This window comes from Piliocolobus tephrosceles, chromosome 13 (assembly GCF_002776525.5).
Source record: "Piliocolobus tephrosceles isolate RC106 chromosome 13, ASM277652v3, whole genome shotgun sequence".
In the NCBI taxonomy this organism is placed as follows: Eukaryota; Metazoa; Chordata; class Mammalia; order Primates; family Cercopithecidae; genus Piliocolobus; species Piliocolobus tephrosceles.
In genome coordinates, this window is record NC_045446.1 from 9,673,692 (window position 1) to 9,693,990 (window position 20,299).

The 20,299-nt window shown below is 48.7% G+C and overlaps 1 long non-coding RNA gene across 1 annotated transcript; it reads right to left on the reverse strand.

The window, feature by feature from the left end:
- Positions 1-12,541: 12,541 nt before the first annotated feature.
- LOC111522287 lies at positions 12,542-15,172 on the reverse strand. Its single transcript, XR_002725221.1, has 2 exons — positions 14,566-15,172; positions 12,542-14,309 (listed from the first exon to the last, which is right to left on the reverse strand). It is a non-coding gene; the product is annotated as an uncharacterized LOC111522287 (long non-coding RNA).
- Positions 15,173-20,299: the final 5,127 nt, after the last annotated feature.

The following is a 20,299-nucleotide window of genomic DNA, read 5'->3' on the forward strand; positions in this document are numbered from 1 at the left end:
ATATTTAGAACTGGATGTCTATGGAAGTCCTACTTTTCAAAACTTGTGGGATGCAGTTAAAACACATAGGTACTTATTCTACTTGTTCTAAATTTACACCCTTAACTGTATTATATTTTTATTTAAAAAAAAGAAGACTGAAAACAATGACTAAAGCATTCAACTTAAGAAGCTAGAAAAAAAAAATTAGAGAAAGTCAAAGGAAGTAAAAGGAATGAAACAAAAATGGCAAAAGAGGCCGAGCAAGGTGGCTCACGCCTGTAATCTCAGTGCTTGCTTTGGGAGGCTGAGGTGGGTGGATCACCTAAGGTCAGGAGTTCCAGACCAGCCTGACAAACATGGAGAAACACCGTCTCCACTAAAAATACAAAAAAAATTAGCTGGGAGTGGTGGCGGGTGCCTGTAATCCTAGCTACTCAAGAGGCTGAGACAGGAGAATTGCTTGAACCTGGGAGGTGGAGGTTGCAGTGAGCCGAGATTGCACCACTGCACTCCAGCCTGGGCGACAGAGCAAGACTCCATCCAAAAAAAAAAAAAGAAATGGCAGAAGAAAATCTCATGAGATAGTAGCTTTTCAATATTGGAGGTGGTGAGTGTCAGGGGAGACTGTTGATCCCCTACTCCTGAGGATCCCTCCAAGTCGGGGAAGGAATACTGCGGGCCCCTTCCCTCTCACTCCTCCACCTCATACCTCCTGGGGGACACAATGGGTTCCTCTGATTGGATGGAGAAACTAAGCATGTATGGACCTGCCAGCCTGCCTTTCCCCTCTCGTCTTCTCTCTTCCTCTCCCACCGTCAGCCACGAATGTGTTTTCTTATTGTTCTTGACCACAAAGTAAACTGGGCACCAAAACCCTGTCCCCAGGAGACAGAGTGTGGGTTGCAGTTCCCCAGCCCTGTGTAACCGAGCTCACAAGTCCATCGCACTGTGGGTTGCAGCCCTGGGGGTTTGCGCCCAGGTATGTTTCATTTTCCCGCATCATCAACCTCTTCGGTAACCAAGATGATCATTTAGTCTCCCGGGTTCCCTTTTTGTCTTATTCCTCAAATGATATATAAATCCTATAAAAAAAGAAAGACAATATTTATCAGAGTCTCTAAAACCCCTAACAGTCTGCAGGGCCAAAAGCTAATGCCTCCGAAAGAACAACAAAATGAACAAACTTCTAGCAAATCCAATCACCTCAAAGGATGAAGGCATGGACAAAAACAGTGTTTCTCGGAAGAGGTTCTAACTAGTCATACCACAGGAATATTAAAAACCGTTACAGAAAATGATGAACAACTTTATGCTAATAAATGTTAAACCTTAGCTGTAACTGTAAGCAACATTTTCAAATAATATAAAAGACAGACCCCACTTATTTTAGGAAGATGACATCACTAATATGTCAGTTGGACAAAGATGGCATAAAAAAGAAAATTGTAAGCCAATCCCCCTTTAAAACAGACATATAAAAATCCTAAATAAATACAAGCAAGATAAATTAAGCAGTGCATTTTAAACATATATACATTATAACCAAATTGGCATTATCCTAGGCATGCAATAGTCAATTATAGGAAAATATGTTAGATAGAATTTGTCACATTAACAGATTAAGAAGAGAAAATATCACCATCTCAACAGATGCAGAAAACCATGTAATACAATTCAGGCTGGGCGCAGTGGCTCATGCCTGTAATCCCAGCACTGTGGAAGGCCAAGGTGGGAGGATCACTTGAGGTCAGGAGTTCGAGACTAGCCTGGGCAACATGGCGAAACCCCATCACTACCAAAAATACAAAAAAATTAGCTGAGTGTGGTGTGTGGGCCTGTAGTCCCAGCTACTCAGGAGGCTGAGGTGGGAGGATCCCTTGAGCCTAGAAGGTGGAGGCTGCAGTGAGCCAAGATTGTGCCACTGCATTCCAGCCTGGGTGACAGACTAAGGCCCGATCTCAAAATAAATAAATAAATAAAATTCAACTCCTATTCATGATACAAACTAAAAATAGAAAGGAATTCCCTTAGTTTGATCAAAAACATCTATCAGAAACTCACAGCAGATAAGATTCTTCATGTTAAAACATTAGAAACATTACCATGAAAATTCAGGAATAAAATAAGGGTGCCAGCAACCACTCCTGTATTCTACATTGTACTAGAGGTCCTAGCCAATTCAGTAAGACAAGAAAAAGGAACAGTATAATAATAGTGAGGTAGGAGGCAGAACTCCACTCCAGAGGCAGGGATCAGACATCAAGCCAAATCGAGGACTGGTTAAAACAGGGACCTGGCAGAAGCAGCTTTCCAGCAGACACTCCCACCAGTGTCCATGTCAGTTTACTGTTGCCACGGCAACACACCTGGGAGTTACCGCTCCTTTCCATGGCAGTGACCTGACAACCCAAAAGTTACTATCCTTTCCCTAGAAATTTCTGCATAAACTGCCCCTTAATCTGCATGCAATTAAAAGTAGGTAAGGGCCTGGCATGGTGGCTCATGCCTGTAATCCCAGCACTTTGGGAGGCCAACGCAGATAGATCACCTGAGGACAGGAGTTCGAGACAAGCCTGGCCAACATGGTGAAACCCTGTCTCTACTGAAACTATAAAAATTAGCCAGGTGTGTAGTCCCAGCTACTTGGGAGGCTGAGGCAGGAGAATCACTTGAACCAAGGAGGTGGAGGTTGCAGTGAGCTGAGATGGTACCACTGCACTCCAGCCTGGGCAATAAAGTGAGACTCGGTCTCAAAAAAAAAAAAAGGTAGACATGAATATGACTCCAGCTCTGCCCTGCCCCGCCCTGAGCTGCTACTCTCAGCACACTGCCTATGGGGTAGCCCTGCTTGGCAGGAGCAGTCACGGAGCTGAAACTCCACCAGAGCTCTAACACTGCTGTTTCAATAAAGCTGTTTTCTACCACCCTACCACCGGCTCACCTTTGAATTCTTTCCTGGGCAAAGCCAAGAACACTCATGGACTAAGCCCCAGTTTGGGGCTCACCTGTCCTGCATCCATAGGAAAGAAAAAAGCAACATATTGTGATTCTTTGATGATAATAATATGATTATTGACATAGAAAATCCAAGCGCTTCTACAAACTTTGAAAAATGATAAAGGTTTGGCAGAGTTGCTGGATATAAGATCAATGTATATTATAAAAAATCAATAATACTTCTATGCCCAGCAATAATTGACTAGAAAACATGCTATAAGAAGGCATCGCTTACAATAGCAGCAAAAACCATGGGGAATTGAGATTTCAAGAGAGGGAGTGATGTGCAGGATCTTTATGGAGGAAAGTATAAAATATTGCTGCAGAACACAGAAGTCATGAATAAATAAAGATCTATAGCATGTTCATGGATAGAAGGACTCAAAACCATAAACAAAATGATGCTTCCTAGATTAATCTATAAAGTTAACAGAATGCCAATCAAATTCTGAATGGGGCTTTTCAGGGAACTCGATAATATAATCCTAAAATGCAAATGCAAACTAAAGGGCCAAGAATAGCCAAAACAATTTCAAACAAGAACGACAAGTCAAGGTATGAGGAAGGATTTCCCCTACCAGATATCAAGACTTATAAAGCTGTGATCATTTAAACAATGTGATAGTAACACAGGATAGACAGATACACCCAGAATACTGAACCCCAGAAATTTGATTTAATAAAATCAGTAAGAAAGTGGGTGGATAAAATAAATCCTGTTGGGTCCATTGGTTGTCCATTTGAAACAAAATTAATGTAGGTTCCAGCCTCACTGTAGCAGACAACGGGGTGCCCGGGCCACCCTCCCTTCAATCCCCCGACCCAGTGCATATAAAGGTGTCCCCTGTGAACACCGATGGCCCTCTGAGACCCCAGGGCTTCCACTCACCTTGCAAGAACAGTAGCTAGAAGAACCAGGGAGCCATTGTCCCAGGAGTAGGGTCTGGTAGTGCTGTGTGATGGGCAGAGGCTGAAGGATAACACCACAGCTTCCGGCCCCTCCAGGGGAGCAGTTGTGGGGTGTGTCCTGCACCACCTCCCCACCATTCCAGTGGTGCCTACTCATCAGTGTACCCTTCCTTGGACTTCTTTGCCTTCCCCTCTTCCACCCAAATCCTTGTCTCAGGATCAACCCCTGGGAAAACCCAGGGTAGATAACACTGTGCCAAAACCAAGGTCCATAAAGCTTCCAAAATTAAAAAGCAAAACTGTAAAACATTTATAAGTGGAAAGTACAGGAGAAACCTGCTTTTGATCTCTGCATAGGGGAAGGATTTCTTAAATGCTACATGAAAAGCATATCATAAAAGAAAAGATTGATAATTGTGACTAGGTTAGAATGGAGTGTTTCTGTTCAACACAAGACACCATCAATAAAGTGGAAACAACAAACCGCCGATTCAGAATAGATATCTGCAGCAAAAGATCGTGACCAGAAAATGTAGGAACATCCTAGGGAGAATGAAAATAAGACAAAAATGGGAAAATGGACAAAAAACAGAAATAGAAAATCCCCAAAATAAAATACATGAATGACCAAGAAACAAAAAAAATATAGGTTCTGTCTCCACAATGTTTAAGGAAAAGCAAATTAAAACAATGAGATCATCACATTTTATCTGCCAGCTTAGCAGAATTTTGGAAGATGGAAACAGCGTCGGGGGAAGAACATACTCAGATTCTTTTGCTGCAAACAGGAATTGGTGTAACCTTTTGGAAGAACCATTTGATGATATTCAAAAACCTTTGAAGTGCTTACTTACACCCAGGACTCAGCCATCTCACTTTTAGAAATGTCCTCTACAGAAATAATAGCATGAGTATATAAAAAAATTACAGGTTGTTTTTCTAATTTGTTAGTAAATAGAAAAATAAAAAAGGAAACCTAAATGACTCTCAGTAAAGAATTTTAACTTAAATGAAGGTAGGCCGAGCGCGGTGGCTCATGCCTGTAGTATCAGCACTTTGGGAGGCTAAGGTGAGCTGATCGCTTGAGCTCAGGAGTTCGCGACCAGCCTGGGCAACATGGTGAAATCCCGTTTCTACAAAAAAATACAAAAATTAGCTAGGTGTGGTGGCACGCACCTGTAGTCCCAGCTACTCAAAAGGCTGAAGTGAGAGGATCACCTGAGACTGGGGAGATCGAGGCTGCGGTGAGCGGGAATTGCGCCACTGCACTCCAGCCTGAGCAACAGAATGAGACCCTGTCTCAAAAGATAAAATAAAATAAAATAACAAAATAAATAAATGAAGGTCTACTACTCGGCCATTAAAAGGCAAGTGGTGAAATGTGGTCTACACAGATAGCGGAATATTATTTAGCCCTAAAAAAGAAGGAAATTCTGACATATGCTGCAACATGGTTGAAGCTGAAAACACTAGGCCAAGTGAAAGAAGGCAGTCACAAAAGGGCAAGAACTGTGTGATTCCGCTTACAGGAGGTACCTGGAGCAGTCAGATTCAGGGAGTCAGAGAACAGAAGAGAGGTTCCCAGGGCTGGGGTCGGGGACGGGCCGTCAGTATTTAATGGGCACAGAGCTTCAGTCTGGGAAGATGAAAAAGGGCTGGAGACGGATGGATGGCGAAGATGGTTGCACAGCAATGTGAATGTACTTAGTGCCACCGAACTATGCACTTATAAATGGTTAAAATGGTCTATTTTATGTTATATACATTTTACCACATGTTTTTAAAGGCAAGGAGTGGATAAACATCTATTGACCTAGAAAGCACTGTGCATTTGCGCAGTTAACACTCCCTGTGCACCTCGCTGTGGCAGATGAGGTTGTGGGGTGAGGCAGATGCTCTGGCAAGCAAGAAAAATGAGGTCCCTGCGCTCACGGGGCCGACTTCCAGTGGAAGAAAAGTCAGCAAGTGAGGTCATCCCAGAGCCATCGTGTTACAGAGAAAATACAGGAAATGGAACAGGGGTGAGAGCGCGGGGCGGGGTGGGACAGAGAGCCCGGGGGAGCCTCTTTGAGAGGGTGACGTCGATCCAGTGTCTCAGTGCCAGTGGAATTTCCTGAGATTCCCTTCTTACTGCTCAGCTCCCAACACATTCGATTCCATCTCCCACTTCTCCATGGGGCCGAGAGAGATGCCTGGATTCTGAGGGGTAAATCCTTCTCAGTTAATAAAGAAAAGCTTTATTAAAACAAAAAACAAACAAACAAACAAACAAAAACCAGGGGTTTAAAAAGAAGTGAAATAATTTAGCCAGGATTAGTATTCACAAGAGAGAAAGTAAGCGTCATGTTTACTTTCTTTCTGGTGGTTGGGGGTGCTGTCTCCAACACTGCAGAGGATTTTAGGAAGAAAAGTGACACCTCAGCATGGCCAGTCCTGAGGAAGAACAGGACAGGCGAGGCGCAGGACAGGCGAGGCGCAGGACAGGGTGATATTGCTTTGTCCTCAGTCTGTGGGGCTCCTTTCTCCCACCCCGGCTTGAGATAAATCTCAGGCAGGCACATGATCCCAGGCAATGTAAGTCATGTCCTCACTTCTAGATCCGAGAACAGCCTTGGTTTAGTAATTATGACACCCGAGACCAGGTGATAATCCAACTCTCCATCTCACTGAAGTCCGAGGCTCAGCCCACTGCAAGAAAGAAGCTGGCAGTGGCTGCCGGGGATGAAGGTGGAGGTTCTTTTTTTCCTTACATCTATTTCTTTAAATTGGGGTGCAATTCAGGTTACATAAAATTAACCATTTTAAAGTGCACTGTTTTCGTGCCATTTAGTACCTTCACAATGTTGTAAAGCCACCACCTCTATCAAGTTCCAAAACATTTTCCTTGCCTGAAAGAAAACCTCGTACCCATTCAGCATTGCTCCCTGTTCCCCCCCGGCTCCGCCCGGGCTCCGTCAGTGGGCTCTCTGTCTCTGGGTTTTCCTGTTCCGGTCACTGACTGGGGACTGCTCCGCAAGAGACGCTCTCAGGAAGTGAGGGAAGCAGATGAGCAGGGGTGCAGGCCAGGCAGGCACCTGCCGTCAGGTTGAGCCTCAGGTTCTGATCTGAGGAGGCTGTAGATAGTAAACCCCACTGCAGGGCTGTCCCAGCTTGAAGCAACGGAGCTGGTCTTTTGTCCCCTTGATTCACCAGCCATTGGCTGTGGCCTGTCACTGCAGTGGGAAGGGGACTTTACACCCCAGCAGCTCCGTTGGCTGAGGTCAAGGAGAAGATGGGAAACCCCGTGCCACTAACAGCCCCTCTCACAGCTGCTGATGGACGGACATGTGCCCTGGCCAGGTGAAGGGGTCTGGGCCAGGCACCAGACTGTCCACTACAGCCCGCCCCTTGCACCATTCAGACCTGCTTGCTTCTCACATGGAGTCCACTCCGTGCAGGCCCAGCTTCTCCAGGACGGTCAGAAATATTCCCTGGGGAAACGGCCACAAGGCAGGCTCATGGGAAGGACGAGGCACCCCATTGCTGCCGCTGACCCCAAGGCCTTAACTAATCCATGCCATTGGCCTGGATCTGTTTCCCTCACTTGCTGAGAGCGTCTCCTGCAGAGCAGTCCCCAGTCAATGACCAGAACAGGAAAATCCAGAAACAGAGAGCCCACTGACGGAGCCCGGGCGGAGCCGGTGGGGAATAGGGAGCAGTGCTAAATGGGTACGAGGTTTTCTTTCATGCCTGTCCTATCAGCCTACACGCATGCCTTTCCCCCAGCCCTTCTTGTTCCTAAACTTCCAATCTTTTTGTTGTTGTTGTTGTTGTTGTTGTTGTTGTTGTTGTTGTTGTTGTTGTTGTTTTGAGATGAAGTCTTGCTCTGTGGCCCAGCCTGGGGTGCAGTAGAGCAATCTCGGCTCAATGCAACCTCCACCTCCCAAGTATCTGGGATTACAGGCATGTGTCACCACACCCAGCTAATTTTTGTATTTTCAGTAGAGATGGGGTTTCACCACGTTGGCCATGCTGATCTCGAACTCCTGACCTCAGTGATCTGCCCACCTTGGCCTCCCAAACTGCTGAGATTACAGGCGTGAACCACCGAGTCCAGCCTAAACTTCCAGTCTTGCTCCTTCTAGACTCCTGACTCACTAGCTAAGCCACTGTCCATGAGCCCATGTACGTTCTTTCCTCAAACCACTTCTGTCTTCACACAAGGTAGATGACCAGGTGCACTGCTGACTGCCTGCCACTGCCTTTGAGGACCACCCTGGGAGAGCTGTGGTGCAGCAGCCACCCGTGTTCAGCTCACAGAAACACGTCCGCTAGGGTGAGACTGCAGCCTATCTCTGCTGGTCACAGGGAAACCCTCCCGGATGTGAGCTGAGGGGAGGCCTTGGTGCCACATGGCTAGAGGCAGGGGGTCTGGATCACATAGCTCCTGCCTTGGGGAACTTTGGGAGCCCAATCCCTGATGTACCACTTGTACCTCATGATGGATGCCTGGCCTTGTGATTTGGTGACTCATCGGCTCATGGTGAAAAGCTGTGTCCACTTGATCACTTGATGTCCCCTGGTCAGATGCTCAGTTTCTCCCAGTGCTTAGGGACACATCCAGAGCCCTTCTCTGCTGCAGATGGCACGGCGTTGTTCCAGCACCCTCGGGGTCTGCACTGTGGCTTTCCTATTGGGGCCTGCCAGGGACACCACATGGTGACCCTCTCCACTACAGACACCCCGTGTAGCATGGGGCCTGCAGAGTCACGTGTCCCAAGCACAGTTGCTCATAGAACTGCAGCTCCAAGCTAGCAGCCTTCTGTGTCACTCAAGAAACAGGCCAAAACTAGACTCCCAAGTGCTGAGTGTGCCACCTCCAAACTCAAAGAGTCCTGCCAGAAGTCGCGCCTCCTTCCATGTGGTAGGAAGGACAGGTGGGGTAACCACTCTTTACCTTGCAGGAGATAGCCCGGCATGGCCAGACCACTGGCCCCATCAAACCCCCACAGCATGGCAGCCCCTGAGCCTTCCCATTTACCCCTCATCCTCCTCCCACACATATTCTACCAAAGCTTCCAAGGAACCTGCTGCTTCTTGCTCTGTAGGTCTGGTTAACAAGATGGTGCTCCTCATACTGACCGATGTGGTGGCCTGGAGGCTGCCCCAGTGGGCTGGGTCCCTTCAGACTATGTTGTGATAGAGAACAGGAAAATTGATGTAGCCCTGGGGTAAGGCTGTGAATGTACACAGCTGCATTCTATATATCCATGGTGACCTTACCCAGCTCCAGCAAAGATGCTCCTTATTTGCAAGGACAAGGCAGGAGAATCATTTGAGCCCGGGAGTTCAGTAGGGAGACCCCATCTCTACAAAAAGTACAAAAATTAGCCAAGCATGGTGGCATACGCCTGTAGTCCCAGCTACTCAGGAGGCTGAGACAGGAGGATCTATTAAGCCCAGGAGGTCAGGGCTGCAGTGAGCCAGGATTGTGCGGCTGCACTCCAGTAGCCTGGGCAACACAGCGAGATCCTGTCTCTGGAAAAAAAAAAAAAAAAAGATATGCTTGGGGAGACCACTCTGTTAAATTCGTGGTTCCCCAATGCCACAATGCATCAATGCATATGATTTTTGCAGGGGCCACACTGGTGCATTCAATAGAGTTATGACAAAGACCCCTCCTTCTGCATTCTTTTGTTTTGTTTTGTTGTTTTGTTTTGTTTTGTTTTTTTTGAGATGGAGTCTCACTCTGTCTCCCAGGCTGGAGTGCAGTGGCACAATCTCGGCACTGCAAGCTCCGCCTCCCAGGTTCACGCCATTCTCCTGCCTCAGCCTCCCGAGTAGCTGGGACTACAGGCGCCCACCACCACGCCCAGCTAATTTTGTGTGTGTGTGTGTATTTTTAGTAGAGACGGGGTTTCACCATGTTAGCCAGGATGGTCTCAATCTCCTGACCTCATGATCCACCCGCCTTGGCCTCCCAAAGTGCTGGGATTACAGGTGTGAGCCACCGCGCCCGGCCCCTTCTGCATTCTTAAGTCTCTGAAGATGGCACTAATCTCCATCCTTCCTCCACAAATTCGATATTGACTGTGTCGTCCTCTCTGGGGCAGTGGGGAGGGGGATGCAGGAGAAAGGCAGTTCCAGGGGCTTCCATTGGACCTAATGCCGCAGCTCACATGCTATAGGTCAAGGAACCAACATGAAGGCTCTCCCACCTGCCAGGAATTTCTACTCCATTTACACATTCAGGAGCTTGGAGAATGACCACATGGTACGTCTCCGGACACACCGGAGGCCTATTGTGAGATGGACCTAGGCCAGGACTCCATTTATTACCTGGTTCCTATTACATCTTTATGGTTAACATGATGGCCTTTGGGTCCCTGGGTGTCAACGTCAATCTGAACCCTATATCTAAAAGTCCCTGAAAGATCTGGGAAATCCCCTGGAGATGCCACACAGCATCCCCTTGCCACACGGCAGTGAGCTGACAGCCTCCATCATGGGTAACAGTGTTTGAGCCAAGGTCATGCTGCCCCAGGCAGCTCCCAGCAGTGACTACCTACAGCAGGGGTAGGAGGCATTCCTTCCCTACGTGGGACTCCTCTTTGAGCGATCTTGGTTCCAGAGCCTCTGCTGGGCTGGCCAGACTCCCTCCAAGCTGCACTGCAGTCGGAGGCTTTTCCTACCCAATCCTCCTTCCTTCCCCATCTCCTCTCACAAGTGTCAGACCCTCCTCATAGCCTGAAAGTCCCCAGCACCCTTGTGCTCCCTCCTTTACCTGTTACAGGTGCTACCTCCATAAATCGCCTGCTTTTCTAACTCCATCCACCCAATTCCCACAGGACCAGAGCTAGCCACGCCCTCTCCCCAGTGTACAGCTGCTGGAGAAAATGGCTAAGTTCCCTGTTATGTGTTGGATCACGCCCCCACCATTACCCCTGGTACTGGGGAAATCCTGATCCCTAGGACCGTAAATGAGACCTTATTTGCAAATAGAGTCTTTGCAGATGATCAAGCTAAGATGAGGTTATTAGGATAGGCCCGAATTCATTATGACTGTGTCCTTATAAAAAGGGGAAATTGGAGGTGGGAGGGTCGCTTGAGGCCAGCAGTTCAAGGCCAGCCTGGGCAACACAGCAAGATCCCATCTCTAAAATTTTTTTAAAATTTGGCTGTCATGGTGGTGCACACCTATAGTCCAGCTACTCAGCAGGCTGAGATGGGAGGGTCGCTTGAACCCATGAAGTCAAGGCTACAGTAAGCCATGATCATGCCACTGCACTCCATTCTGGAGTATAGACAGTGCGAGACCATCTTAAAAACAAAATAATGGGTGGGGCAAGGAGAGAATTTGGACACAGAAACAAGTAAGCACGTGGGCAGAACATCATGGGAAGATGAAAACAGAGGGTGATGCATCTCTAAACCAGGGAGCGCCTCCAAGACTGCCAGGAAGCTAGAAGAAAGGCAGCGCAGACATCCTTCATGGCCCTCATAAGGAGCCAGCCCTACTGATGCCTTGATTTTGGACTTCCAGCCTCCAGCACTGTGGGACAATGCATTTCTTTTTTAGACAGAGTCTCACTCTGTCACCCAGGCTGGAGTACAGTGGCACAATCTTGGCTCACTGCAAGCTCTGCCTCCCGGGTTCACGCCATTCTCCTGCCTCAGCCTCCCAAGTAGCTGGGACTACAGGCGCCCACCACCATGCCTGGCTAATTTGTTGTTGTTGTTGTTGTTGTTGTATTTTTAGTAGAGATGGGTTTTCACCATGTTAAGCCAGGATGGTCTCGATCTCCTGACCTTGTGATCCACCAGCCTCAGCTTCCCAAAGTCCTGCAATTACACGCGTGAGCCACTGTGCCCAGCCAGGACAATGCATTTCTATTGTTTAAGCCACCCAGTCTGGGGCAGGTTTTGAGAACAAGTTCAGGTCTGGAAACAGCAAGGGATCATTCCTTTCTGTTGGTGCATCCGGCCTTGGCCTTCTGTTCATCCATTCTTGGTTGCTTTTCATTCTATTTGTTGAACAAAACCCTTGTTGGCTGCCTAGACACCTTTCCCCTGGAAACGCTATGTCCTATGAGCCATTTCCATAGGCCGGGCAGGGCAGGCTCCCCCAGGGCTGTCCCAACCCTGCTGTCCATTCTGATCCTCTTGTTTGTGACAGACAGTTAAGTGTTGCCCTTTGACCTGTGCTACTCGGGAATCCAGCCCTACTGATGCCTTGATTTTGGACTTCCAGCCTCCAGCACTGTGGGACAATGCATTTCTTTTTTAGACAGAGTCTCACTCTGTCACCCAGGCTGGAGTACAGTGGCACAATCTTGGCTCACTGCAAGCTCTGCCTCCCGGGTTCACGCCATTCTCCTGCCTCAGCCTCCCAAGTAGCTGAGCCATCCCTGTGGCTATGGGAGAGCTCAGATCCATGGCAGCCCACCCCTGCCAGGCCCAGGCCACTGAGGGCAACCCCCGCAGGGTTGCTCAGCAAAGCCCATGTCTCCTTGACAGCTCAGACCTTATTATTTGGATAAAGAGCTGGAACCTCCCAAAGAACTTGGCCAGCTGGTGGGTTTTCCACCCTGTTCCGTGGTGAGCATGTCTGTGCAAATCTACCTGCAAAGGCCAAGGGAACTGAGAGACTGAAGAAAGAGGCTGACAAATCCAGTTTCTTGTAAAGAAATATTTAATAGGGACTTAGGAACAGAAGTGATGTTCCGGGTAGCCACAAAACGGCAGATCCCCACATCTGCCCTGCAGAAAGTACTTTTATGTAGCAAGTTTTTAGGGTAAAACATGTGCAAGTGGCCATGCCTCCGACTTCACTGCAAAACTCATATCTACTTGGGGAGTGGGTCAGCTAAGCATCTTTACAAAGGGTTATGTATTGTACAGGCATTGTTTAAAGAGCTTACTGCAGAGCACCCTGGTATGTGGGGGTGAAACACGCATCATCATATGGCGGTTTTAAGATGGCATCACTCTTGTCATGCTGTTTTCCTGTACAACCTACAACAGAAGAGCCATTCTGGCTTGTCCACTTCTCTGAGACTTTGCATACCTTCCTCCAAGGCTGTTTTGACATCTCCACTTCATCGTCTATGCACTATCACTTCTTCCAAGCTTTCAAGAACCCTCTCAAGTGCCAGGCACTGTGGCTCACACCTATAATCCCAGCACTTTGGGAGGCCGAAGGGGACAGATCACTTGAGGTCAGGAGTTCGAGACCAGCCTGGCCACCATGGCTAAACCCCATCTCTACTAAAAAAAAAAAAAAATACATTAGCTGGGCATGGTGGTGCATGCCTATAATCCCAGGTACTTGGGAGGCTGAGACAGGAGGATCACTTGAACCTAGGAGGTGGAGGTTGCAGAGCCAAGATTGCACCACTTTACTCCAGCCTGGGCGACAGAGAGAGATTCTGTCTCAAAAAAAAAAAAAAAAGAACCCTCCCAAGCAACATATCAGAATCATCTTTCCCAGGCCCTTTTTAGGGGTTAGGGAGTCTTTGTGTACTAATTAAGTCTCCAGTCTCCAGCTTCTACGCAGCTTCCCTTGATCCAGAACCTTCAGAGACCACATCTAGGAATATTCTCCAGACCCGGCTGGTCCCTGCTGGCTTGCTCCCGCCACTCCTCTGCTTTCTAATCCCTCTTGGTCCCTGGCATGCGAAGCACATCCTTGGTCAGGTCATGCTGAGATCTGATCCCAGCTTTGAACCTGGTGGTCAGAGGGGAGGTGGGGACAGCTGCTGGAGAAAGAATGCCTTGTCTTGTAAAGTACCTTCCCTTCGTTTCTGCATGGTCTTTGAGTAAGAGGACCTCTGTCTTCCAACACAGGGAATGGGCCACTTCTGCAGGCCTGAAGGTACAGGAGAATCTGGGGGTTCAATGTCTCAAGAGTGTCTCCCCAGATAGTCCATCTCAGATATCAGGGACCCCACCCTCCCCCTCGGGGCCCTGACTTTGGAGAAGGGACTTCCCTGGGCTGGAAATTTGGCCTTCTCTGAAGTCCTGCACCTTGTCTTCTGCCCTCTGACCCCTGGCTGTAGAAGAGAAGCATTTCCTTAAATTCTGCCAAGGAATCCTGACTTCACTTTACATTGGTGATCCCTGGCCCTGAACTTGTCATTTTCCCTCTTCTAAGTGTCAGTAGTGTTCAGTGACAGCCTCCCCAGTCCACGGCCTTCTCGCGGCTATTTTCCCATCCGTCTCTTAACACCAGTGATATTGCACGAGCTGGGCATCCCCATCCACCTGAGTCCTGTCCCAGGTGACCACAGGCGGAGGCCTGAGCAGCTGCTCTGCCACCTCGTGCCAAGGGCCTCCTGCAGCGGACTCCTGTCACCAAGGGCCAGCAGGGCATCCTCCTGCATCATCCCGTCTTTGGGGCCAGCTTCCTGGGGCCCCTCCTAGTGCTCCCTGCCTTCAGCTGTCTGAAAGCAGAGCCCAAGACAGGGATTTACTAGGAGAAGGCTCATCGAGACAAGCCCTCCAGGACGTGAGGGCAGAGGGGCGGGGAAGGAGAAGGGGCTCGGTAAAGGCGTGGTGCCAGGGTAAATACAGCTCTGGCAGATCTGCAGGGGGCCCTGGGGTTTTGACTGTACCCCAGAGGTATCGCCATCTAGAGGCAGGTGAGGGAACAGCCTTTTGTACAGTTAGCGGTGGGCTGTGGGCGTCTCCTGAACCTACCAGGGGTTGTGGCTCCACTGGCTGAGGATGCTTATCCAGGGAAGGAGGCAGGGAGCCCGGGAAGCGGGGTGGGGTCGCGACACCGTCAGTAGCTGCCAGACCAGCCACACTGTGCTCAGCTCCCTCAGGCTGTCACTCATCAATCACCATGTCACTATCTCTGGGGCATGTCAGTCACCATTGAGGACGTGTCCCCCAAGTTGCAGGGGATGCAAATCCAGCCCTCCAAGAGGCTCTGTTGGCCCTCTCCACATGGGCTTGAGGTAAGGGGTGGGGGCACGTTCGGACTGCCCTCCTGCCTGTCTGAAGAAGATACACCAAGTCCCGGCTCCAGCTCTCCGGCCTCTTTGGTAGCTGGGCGGGTGGCCATCCAGGAGGCCCATTCTCCATGCCCAGCTTGGCAAGGCTCCTCGGGACGCTGGACTCGCTGCCCCTGTTTTCTTATAACTTCGGCCCAAAGGGACCCAGAGTCTGAGGTTAACACCCCGTCATCCCAGCGTGAGCGGCGCCTGACTCCAGCTCTCGACTCCCCCGCCTCCCATCCCTTGCACTGGGCTCACCCTGCACTCCCACCTGCAAATCAGCAGAGCAGAGGCCAGCGCTCCCGACACCCAGCACCACCCAGAGCGAGGCAGGGGGAGCTGAATGGCCAGGAGCGCCATCTAGTGGGTGCCAGGGGCGAGTCCTTGAAAGGGACTGGAGAGCCAGGACTGGGGCAGGGTGGTGTCCCAGGGAGGGCCGGGGCCCAGGCGCTGGACGGCAGAGGACGTAAAGGGAGAGGCATGGGACAGCGAGGAGCCAGGGTGCTTCCGGGACGCATGAGACCCACCCCAGCCTGCCCCTGCCCTGGTAAGCAGGTGAGTTGGCTCACGCAGGACACACCACGTCCAGTCTCTGTCTCCTCTCCAGACTCTTGGGAAAGTGTCACTTAAAATCCATTTGGGCTTGGTGTTTGCTTCATTCCAAGGAAAGGGGTAAGGAAAATTTCAGAAAAAGGGCGAGGGTCTCCCTGCTTCACAGTGGCAGGCAGGGGCATAGTGACATTTACCCCTCCCCGCACCTGGCCTTGAACGTGGCAGGAAAGAGAACTGAGCCACCTGTCACCCAGAGCGGGAGGGGGAAGGTCAGAACTCCAGCCTTCTCACAGCAAACACGCCTGCCGCGCAGGAAGCAAGCGGGCTCCAGGCAGTGCAGACATGTGCGCTCAAACGGATGTGAACAGTCTGGGAGAAACTGAGCTGGCTGTTAATAGAAGCTCTCTCGTGGGGAACGGGCAGAAGACAGAGCTTCCACTTCTCAATTCATACACTTCCCCAAAATGTGGTGGGCTCATGAGGAAACTGCACTTTCAGTTTTGACCTCTTTTTGTATTTTTTGAGTTAAAATGCAATTGGGAACAATGGGGCGTTAAGTGCCTTGGTGTGGAAGGCTGCAGCATCACCAGTGAAATGCTGCATCAGACCTGGATCGGATCCACCCTCGACTCAGGGCTGTGCAGACTGGGACCCAGATCCGGCGCTGTGGGAACGGAGCCCTGCTCCACTGTTTACATGTTGTCTCTGGCTGCGGCCTCGCTGTGACAGCAGAGTTGAGGAATTGCCACAGAGACTGTTACGGCCCACAAAGCCTAAAATATTTACTCTCTGGCTCTTTATGGAAAAAGTTTGCCAACTATCAAATTGCAAGAAATACAGGGACCGGGGAGCCTGCTCAACAAAGCTGAGGGGACGTGACCAGCAAAATCCAGACCACGGGCAACCATGGGACAAAGCACCAGTTTCTTCAATACATAATTTGCAACAGCAACCTGCTTACCAGAGGCCAGGAAAGGGAGGGGGAAAGAAGGGGATGAAGAAAGGCTGATGAATGGGTACAAATGCTTAGATAGAAGAAATAACATCTGGTGTTCAATAGATCAGTAGGGTGACATTAATCAATTGCACACCTCAAAATTGCTAGAAAAGAATAATCCTAATGCTCCTGGTGCAAGGAAAACATAAACATTTAAGATGATGGACAAAAGTCTCATTTTTCATGGTAGCAAGTTAGATCTCAAATCCGAGATCAGCAAGTGAAGAAAATCAGGAATTAAGAGTAGAAGCCATTTCACTTAGAAATGGAGGTTTAAGAAAAAGATGAGGCCAGGCACGGTGGCTCATGCCTGTTATCCCAGAACTTTGGGAGGCCGGGGCAGGTGGATTACCTGAGGTCAGGAATTCAAGACCAGCTTGACCAACATGGTGAAACCCCATCTCTACTAAATATACAAAACCTAGCCAGGCGTGGTGGTGGGCTCCTGTAGTCTCAGCTAGTCAGGAGGCTGAGGCAGGAGAATCGCCTGAACCCGGGAGGCGGAGGTTGCAGTGAGCCGAGATCGCACCATTGCACTCCAGCCTGAGCAACAAGAGCAAAACTCCATCTCCAAAAAAAAAAAAGAAAGAGAAAGATGAAACATCTCAAAAACTGCAAGTGGGTGCCCCTAGTGAGGGGGTTTCGGGAATCAGAGAAATGGAGCAGAAAACTCTTTTTTATTTATATAATTTTAAGCCTAGTGGTAGTGTTTGAATTTTTTAACTATGTATATTTTAAACAAAATATTTAAATATTAATATTTGAATCCAATAACAACTTAAATTTTTTTAATTTAATTGAATATATGTATAATCTTGGATTAAGGAAAGCCTTTGTAAACGTGACCTGAGACCGGACACTTTGGAAGGCCAAGGTGGGCAGATCACTTGAGGTCAAGAGTCGAGACCAGCCTGGCCAACCAACATGGTGAAACTCCATCTCTATTAAAAATACAAAAATTAGCCAGGTGTGGTGGGGGGCGTCTGTAATCCCACCTACTCAGGAGGCTGAGGCAGGAGAATCACTTCAACCCACGAGGCGGAGGTTGCAGTGAGCCGTGATTGCTCCACTGTACTCCAGCCTAGGCAAAAAAGCAAGACTCCGTCTCAAAAATAAATAAATAAATATAAATAAATCAAAAAATAAACATGACCTGAAAACTAGAAACTAAATAGTTGATCTATGTGGCTGCATGAGAATCTCAAACTTCTCTCTGAGAAAGCTATTATATATTATATATATAATATATATATAAAACTATACAACTATATATATATATATATAGTTGAAAGACTACTGACAACTGGAAAAAAGATTTGTAACAGATAATACAGACAAAGGGTTAATATGATTGGTTTTTTCTCACAAGCAACAGAAACTGACCTTAGTTGACTTAAGCAGAAAAGGAATGAATATCAAGTATCACCACAGACTCTCTGGCTGGGCTAGAGAACCAGGCTTGCAGACCTCTCAGACAGGAACAGAAATTGTGCTCCAGCTGGTCCAGTAAAGACACCATGGCCACCTTTTTACTGTGTCCTGGGCACTGCCACGGCTCACCTGTCATTGCTTTCACTCCCTCTGGAATCAAGTATGCATGGCTTCTGCTACCTCTGGCCAGTAGCTTTCAATTCAATTTCTGAGGCAAGAGCCTCTGAATGGCCGATCCTCAATCGTAGGCCTGCAGCCTGCAAGGGAGACTGGAAAAGTGGGCCCCTGGCATCTTCCGCTTCCATAGCAGAAGTCAATGAACGCCCCAAACATGGCAGACAAACAGGCACAGGACATGAAGAGGCAACTGACAAAACAAGTGTGGAATTAGCCAATAAGTATATAAAAAGCTGTTCAGCCGCACTAATATAGCAGCTGCTTGTGGTTGCCTACCCTGAATCAATTCCCACCTTCTTCCTGCTGGCAGACCCTGATATGGTTTGGATATCAATTCCACCTGCCAGTGACTCAGCGGGGAGCATGCACCCGGTTCCCATCAATGAGCTGGCTAGGCAGGTCTGCCAGGAGACTTCCAGGAAAGACTTCTGTATTAGTCAGCATAGGTTAGCTGCTATAACAAGCACGCTCCAAACCTGTAGTTTAACACAAGTTCATCTCTTGCTCATGCAAGTCCAATACTAACGTCCTTGGTTGGGTGCTTCTCCCATGCAGTTTTCTGGCATTGCAGTGACTTTGAAACCTGAGATCCCTCCATCGTGGAGCCCCGCCATCCTCAACATGTGGCCTTCCAGGTCACAGCACATAGGAATGCCACGAAAGGAGCACATGCTCCTTCTGCTCACATTTGATTGGCTAGAACAGGTCACATGGCCACAGGGACCTAGCCAGCTACAGGAGAAGCTGGGAACTGTAGTTTGTGTCAGGAAGAAAATGAACCAGATTTAGCTGGGCAAGGTGACTCACACCTGTAATCCCAACATTTTGGGTGGCCGAGGCAGGAGGATCACTTGAACCCAGGAGTTCAAGACCAACCTGGGAAACATAGCAAGACCTCATTTCTATTAAAAAAAAAAAAAAAAAGATTAGCCAGGCATGATGGAGTACACCTGTAGTCCTAGCCACTCAGGAGGCTGAGGTGGGAGGATGGCTTGAGCCCAGGAGGTCGAGGCCATAGTGAACCACGATCATGCCACTGCACTCCAGCCTAGGTGACAGAGTGAGACCCTATCTCAAAAAAACCAAAAACAAGAAAAGAAAGAAAGAAAGGATGGAAGAGAGGGAGGGAGAGAGGAAAGGAGGGAGGGAGGGAGGGAGGGAAGGAAGGAAGGAAGGAAGGAAGGAAGGAAGGAAGGAAGGAAGGAAGGAAGAAAGAAAGAAAGAAAGAAAGAAAGAAAGAAAGAAAGAAAAGAAAAGAAAAAATAAATGAATCCAATTTAGTGGACACTGAGTGCTGTCCTTGCCACAGCTCCCCTCTGGTAACCACATATTCATTTGGCTCTTCCTTCCACATGAAGGACCCACTCCTTGACTGGGTTCTGATCTTCCTCTCTATGCAAAACTTTTCTTGGCTCTCTGCACCCCACTGGCTCTTTCTGCATCCACCAACTTGGCCACATCTGACACAGGCATTGGGGTCGTGGCTTCTTTGGGGTCCATATAGCTTTTGCCACTGGCCTTCTGCTCCTGCAGCTACAACCTGAGAGTACAAATGGCCCTCCCCAGGCACATCTCTGTGAAGGGTCCCAGTGTGGCCCGGTGGGTTGCCCCCTGCCCAAGTCTTCTACTCCCTGTGGGTTTGAGGCAGCTGTCAGGCTTCTGTCACTCCACCTGCATAGAAGCCAAGGAAATCGTTGCTTTGGGCAGGCAGGAAAAGGAACCACCTGGCCGGACCAGGGCCTCCTCTGCACACAACACACAGCAAGAAGGCTTCCGAGAGCTCGGCACACACACGATTTCCAGAATTAAAAAATCAATCCAGGGCATGAAGGGAGGAAAGATCTGCTAGAGAACAAAAGCTGCATTCTGGCAGATCAGATGGAAGAGCTCGCTCATGACGTCAGACACAAACACAGAGAAACAAAGACAAGAATCAAAAGGTAAGAGGCTGAAGAATCAGATCTAGACCCTAAATTGTAAGGAACAGTGTTTCTAAAAGAGGAGAAAGGAACAAAAGGAGATATAGTAATTTAAGAAATAATAGAGTAAAAGAGAGATGTGAATCTTGTGATCTGAAAGGACTCCAGGCAGCAGCAATGAATAAAAAATTACACACCTGGCGAGATGTCTGAGCTCCAGGATAAAGAGAAGTCTTCGGAGCTTCCAGCCAGAAAGGGCCCTGCGACAACAGAGAGGCAGACTTCTCATTTGCATCCCTGGAAGTGAGAAGGGAGAGAACCAATTTGCCAACTAGTGAGAAAAGGCAGCAGATCAG